General features: G+C 34.4%; 2 pseudogenes; one reads left to right on the forward strand and one right to left on the reverse strand.

The window, feature by feature from the left end:
• Window positions 1-565: 565 nt before the first annotated feature.
• Window positions 566-2,414, forward strand: LOC139107648 (uncharacterized; annotated as a pseudogene).
• A 497-nt stretch (window positions 2,415-2,911) lies between these two features.
• On the reverse strand, window positions 2,912-5,613 carry LOC139107655 (uncharacterized; annotated as a pseudogene).
• Between the last annotated feature and the right edge of the window lie 1,169 nt (window positions 5,614-6,782).

The following is a 6,782-nucleotide window of genomic DNA, read 5'->3' on the forward strand; positions in this document are numbered from 1 at the left end:
ATGTTTCATTCAAATTTAATCAACTGATAAATTTATGCCGCTGGTTCTGTTATCAGATGTGAGCGAGCTTTATGTAAGTCGATTATCATAATGCTCGTCTGTTCCATGTACATCACATCTATGCGCGTAGCTATCCGAGCATGCTTGTACGCATTGCGTTGTATAATTTGCGTTTCATACAGAGAATGATTCACTCGTCACAGAATTGCCATTATTGCCGAAGAATTTCATCGATCTCTATTAAATGTCAATCACAACCGCGCCACTTCTGCGAATTACACGTTCGCGTTTCTCGGGTGCAAGTTATCATTATCTTTACATACGCCGTCGAAAGGTACCTAAATTGACGATGCAATAAATAAAGATATTGCACCGCGTACAATGCGTACAAGATCATTTCCGCGATATTGCGAAATTATGCGAATATTACGCCGCGCGGAATCGCCTCCTTTTTTCTTTTTTTTATTTTTTTCTTCTTTTTTTTTTCTTTGAAAACTCGCTGTCCGCGTTAAAGCTGCGTTCGGAAACGTGAGATTTCGTGAGTTTCAGTGGATAGGTAGTGGGGAAACCGTGTGCCTTCGAGTGTTGAGTGTCGCCGAACGCTTCTCACATATACTTGGTGTGTTTTCAAAAATGGAGGAGCATCGACGAAATGTCATTGTTGCAATTGCTACAATAAATGGACATAATTTATTGAAAACCATTACTGAAAGACTCAAGTGTGAGGAGAGTAGTGATGAAGAATGTGATCAATGGAATTACGAGGCAAATAAATTTGCAGAACGGGTTTGCGTTTGTGGAAATTTAAAGCGTGTTGTAAGAATTGAAGATTATGTTCTTACAATACATAATTATACAAGAAAACAATTTAGAGAACATTTTCGATTAACTAGAAAAACATATGAAAATTTGGAGCAAATATTGGCACCTAAATTAAGTAGAAAAAGCTGAAACTGAAAGACTTACATTAGATATTTGGACACAATTACTGTCAGTTCTGTGGTTACTTGCAACTCCAGATTCATTTAGGTAAGTTTATTAAACACATGTAATTTTTGCATTAAAGAAATTAATAACAATTCTTTTTTTTTTTAGATCAGTATCTGACCGTTTTGGTATTAGTAAATCAATGTTGCATGATTCCATGAGAAGAGTTGTGGCTTTTTTAAATGATTTAACTGACAGATTTATTAAATGGCCTGTAGGAGATCGATTGGAGGCGGTCAAACATCGTTTTTCACAAATTGGTTCTCTTCCTGATGTTATTGGGGCAATTAACGAGAGTCATATTCCTATTCCAGCACCTAAGGTAACTTTAATTACTTATAAAAATTTATAAAAAATACACAAAAAAAATATTGCCAATTATTAAATTTTATATCTATTTACACAGGTCCATCCTATCTCTTATAGAACAAAAAAGAAAGAATATGCTATTACACTACAGGCTGTCTGCGATGCAGACCTTATATTTACAGATTGTTTTATTGGTTTTGCTGGGTCTGTTCACGATGCCAGGACTTTTAGGAACTCTGATCTGTGGCATTCCGTATCAGAGAATGAACATTATTTTTTTCCTAATAATGAATACATTATAGGCGATAAAGCTTACCCAGTATTATCATGGTGTATAGCTCCATATATTAATAGAGGCAATATGACCGAAGTATGAAAATTTAATTATATATTATATGTAATTTTATTACACAATGATTATATGTATACAAAAAATGCTTACGTTTTAAATTTTTACTTTTTTAAAAATATATTAATAATTCTCTAAACACATTTAATATTTATACTGTTTTAATTAAATTTTTTTTCTTTTTTGTATAGGCCCAGAACAAGTTTAATCACCATCATTCAAAAACTAGACAAGTTATTGAAAGAGCTTTTGCACTTCTTAAAGGAAGATTTCGACGGCTAAAGTACTTGCATATGAGTTGCATCGATTTGATACCATATGTAATTTTAGCGAGTTGCGTTCTTTATAATATTTGTCTCGAAGGTTGTATGGATGATATCAACGATTTTATATGTGACGGCTTAGAAGAAAATGCCAACAACAATAATGAGGAAAATATTTTCTTTGATCGATTACTTAACGATAGAAGAGGACTGATTCGCCGTGAATATCTTACAAATCTAGTACAATAATATTGTTCATTCGATTATGAATTTCAGCGCGTTTAAATTTTATTATAATTCTCTCGCCTAGTATGCGCTCCAGCGTCGCGATATTTCGAGTTTACCGTCGCGTATTTGTTGATTTTGTCGGTCTCCTTGAATCGCCGATGGTTCAAAGCGTTTCGTTTTCAGCAGAAGTCAGTCTAATCCAGTTCAAACTGAATATTTCGCTGACTTCGCCTTGTTTTCGTCGCCGGGTTCCGACAATCCTAGGCTCCGTACCGCGAAAAGACGACCAGTTTCGCTCGAACTCCGCACCTGTGCGTCTCGCCTTCGTTTTTCGGCTCGCTTTCGCGCGAAGACATTCGATTAGTCTCTCTTTTTTTTTCTTGCGCTCTCAATCGCAACTCGTTGATTTCACTTTCCGTGAATTGATTATTTCGGCGCCCATCCGCTTATTAATTATCGCTACCGCTGGAGTGCAGGGATTCGCGCTCGTGGCGATCACCGGCTCGCGCTCTCAAGATCTCCGTCGTCCGCGGTAAGATCTCCGACGATCGGGTAGATCATTCATCTGCTCACAAGATTTCCGACGGATAAGTCGGGTCAGGAAGATTTCCGCTCGTTTACTGGTATCCTTGCCTTCAAAGGCGCGATTGTATTTTTTTTTGTGTTTTTTTTATTGTAAATATATTGGGTTCAATTTTCTGTCATTTAATTATTCTTGTTTTTCAATTACTGCGATCGGCTCTCTCTCTCATTCCCTCTCAATCGACTCACGCGTCGAGCTCATTGCTGAGCAATTCTATTCTTAAGCTAACGTGATCACGCAAGATCACGTACAAATATAATACATTGTATATTACAAAGAGTAAAATGTTAATTAGTTTACTTACTAAATAAAATAAAGCAAAATGTAAAATAAAACATGGTTTCTTTTATTTTGTACATAAATAAAAATTGACGAATGGATACAATGTAACTGATTCAATTTTACATAATACACTTATCTTTGGTACACGTACAAAACACATATTAATCGAGAGTAACTTAAAATCTAATCATAAAAAAAAATCACATATTTTTTTACTATTAAATATATTAGTAACATATATTTATTATGCATATATTAACATATATTTATGTAACGCACAAATCATTTAACAAACATATCTTTTAACTAAAATATTTTTGAACATAAGAACAAAGTAAAATAAAAAGATATTACTACTTTTGTTTCAACGAAGAAAACTGATTATTATATAAGCATACGTATTATCACAGTTTTTGTACTTTTATGCTACTTATAATACTTACTCTATATTAATAACAATAAAAATACCTTGCAAACATATAAAAAATGTTATAGTTTATAACTTTCCGATTAGCTTCTCCATCATTTCTTTATATGCATTAATCGCTGCCTTTGACTCAGCTATTGCTTCTTGATGGCGCCGCTCTCTCGCTTCTTCTCTTGTTTTCGCATCGGCGAGCAGAGCAGCAGACCAGTCTTGCAGTTCTCGTTGAATTCTAGTATTTTTCGTTTTTTTTGGAGGAGTTTCTTCATTTTGAGTTGATGAACCAGAAGTTTCTTCATTTATTTTATCAGAATCACTTAGCTCTTTGCAATTAACAACTTCTCTCTGCCTCTTATTGAGATTGGAAGCAATACTAACTGGTTTAACACATGGCTTTTCACCTAAGACTTCTTCTATTTCTTCATAAAATTTACAAGTTTTAGGGTCATTTCCAGACTTGTTGTTATGATCCTTTGTTTCCATGTACTTTCTTTTTATATCTTTCCACTTGTTTTCACATTGAGTAGAAGTTTTCATCTCCCATTCAGACGTAGTCTGTTTCAGTTCTTTACTAATTAAAGACCATACGTCTCGGTTTTTATTTTTTAAAACAATTTTGATGATCTCGCCAAAGATGAATAAGACATCTTACTTCATTATCATCTTTCCAGGATGCTGTAGAGATTCCAGGAGTTACATAGACTGATGAAACTGCAAAAGTTACATTGCCGTTAGTATTTCTTGAATAATTTTCTTTATACTCTTCATAAAAAAATATTGAAAAAGCATAAAAACTTACCTAATGGTTCACCTTGCTCAGTTATCATGCAAACATTATTTGAGTTGCTGTTATCATCTAGGGATGTCTCCTCCGTAAAATTCAAATTAAAAAACTTAAGTGTATCTTCGCATACAGGTATACCAAAAATATTATTATCTGTATAATAAAATAATAATTAGATTTAAAGTTATGTGCACAAAATGTAAGTTTTAATATCTCAAATTTTATATAATTAAAATTATACATATTAATTTTAATAAATAAAATATTATTTATAAAATATTACAATATTTAATAATATAGATATAATTATTAAATAACTCTTTCATGTTATTAATAACTTACCTTGTACATCTTGCACAAGAATATTTCCATCACAATCAAATAATGGCAAATCTCCATTTATTATAACTTGATGTCGTTCTTTTATTAATGTGATATTCATGGTTATATTAATTTTGTATAAACACGTGATAACATGTGCCGAAATAAACATTGGTCTGGTCCCAACCGACCCCACAAATTCCACATACTTTTTTGTTGAGTGGATTAGTGGCACTCGGTGTGTCTCTCTAAACGTTTCCGAACGACCTCACCCGAATGCTCACCAAGCGTTTCCGAACGACTGGTGTGTATCTGTGTGCACACGAAAGGTGTTTCCGAACGCAGCTTTACACGGATGCTTGATGACTCGAAGTAAGCAAACGCTTTTCCTTCTACCTCTTACAAATTAATTTCGTTCTAATTTTATTTAATATTTTAATATTCCGAAGTAAAAAATATAATTGACGCAAACAAAATTTTTTCTTTAAATTGTCAAAGAAATAAATTGAAAGATATTATTAATGAAGTCTTAGTTCAATTGCGAGATTGAGTATTAAAACTTGATCAAGAAATTCCGTAAAGTACAGAGTCAGTTAGCGCTAAATATTTATCAAGCCTTCATTTCTTTGCCCAGTCGCTGCCTCGCTGTGATCTCAGGACGATGAAAAATATCCACGCGCACGTAATTACTATGAGTCGCGTCAAGAAGCCAACGTAAACTATGTTTACTTTTTATTTCTGTTTCCCTTATTTCCCCTCGTCACAGTGAGATATTGTCTCCCCCTTTCCTTCCTATTCTCTCTGAACCACTTTTACTCGGTCCTTTACTTTCTTTTTCTTCGCCTCTCCCTCTGAAAGTTGCGCCGGGCAAAGTCGGCGAACTCGAAGTTTTCCTGAAAACTCGCAGTTGCAACTGCATTCTCCAATTGTGAACGTTGAGCGCGCGCACATACGGAAAAAGTTCGCAATTAGCGCTAATTACGCTTAAATGGTCGACAATTAATTCGCGCAATCTGGCCCTCAATCTCGGTCACGGTTACCGGGTTTTGCGAAATAGAGCAACGGCGCAGTTGCATTTCACTTGACTGATGACGTAGCGCAAAAAATATCACCGACAATTTGACGCCTTTTGAATCATTTAGCTATCGTTACGCGGTTGATCAGTCGAAGTTAAAACGCTATCATTCGCGTGAATTCACTTCCCTTTTTCTTGCTAATTACATACAAATTACACGTTCTACCGTAAATTCTGCCTACAACGCAAGATATTACCTCGTCCTAGCGTTTCGTACATTTTAAAGTACAAAAGTTTTATAAAAATGTAAGTTACATTTAATAAAATATAATCCTACGATAATTTTTGATGACTATACTATTTTATTTTATTTGCAATTTATAGACGGCTATAGTTACGTAATTATATTTTCATTTATTATTGCATTTAGTTTGGACATACATAAAAGTGATATTACCCGGAAACTAACTCCGGCAGGTTAATTTTATATTTTTTTAAATTCATGGAAATGCATTGTAAATGATTTTCTTGCAAATATTTATACGTTTCAGTAACAGAACGCTTAATGTTTTTCGCTTAATGTTCTTCTCAATCAGCGAATACGCGCTTTGTATTCTAAAACGTTCCGGGATTGCATTTTGTGAATATGAAATCGTATTTCACGCTGGGCGAACATACGAAGGCAACGGTATTCGCGATGAAGGCAACGCTACATTACTCTTTATTCATATTCCGAGAAAGTTGCAATAACTTCAGCATCGTACGATAAATGAGAAGTTTTATCGAAGTTTGCGCTGCACTTGTGCGGATTGCACGCGTTCCGCGCGCGCCAAACTTCGATATTAACGCTAATTAAGGACGAGATTAATTTCGGTACAAGAACCGCCATCCGGTTGATAACTTACAAAAAGATAAGTTTAGTTAAGCTGATTTAATTGCACCGATAACTGGAACTAGAAAAAAAAAAAAAAAGAAACCCGTCTATGTAAGATACAACAGTATTTGGCACTGAAAATCACGGCATTGCAAGAAAGATACTTTTAATTATTATTAATTAAGTCATGCTACTGATTCAAAAATCCACGGACGAAACGTTACGACTGAATGACTATAATACGCTCGGCTCGTCAAGTCGTTTTGCATTTAACGCCAGTCCCGATTCACTTTTCTCTAATTAACGTGTTTCAATTTGCCGAGATAATGATTCCGCGCGTGGGAATGTTAAAGATAAATATGT

The sequence above is a fragment of the Cardiocondyla obscurior genome, linkage group LG01 (genome assembly GCF_019399895.1).
Source record: "Cardiocondyla obscurior isolate alpha-2009 linkage group LG01, Cobs3.1, whole genome shotgun sequence".
NCBI classification, from domain to species: Eukaryota; Metazoa; Arthropoda; class Insecta; order Hymenoptera; family Formicidae; genus Cardiocondyla; species Cardiocondyla obscurior.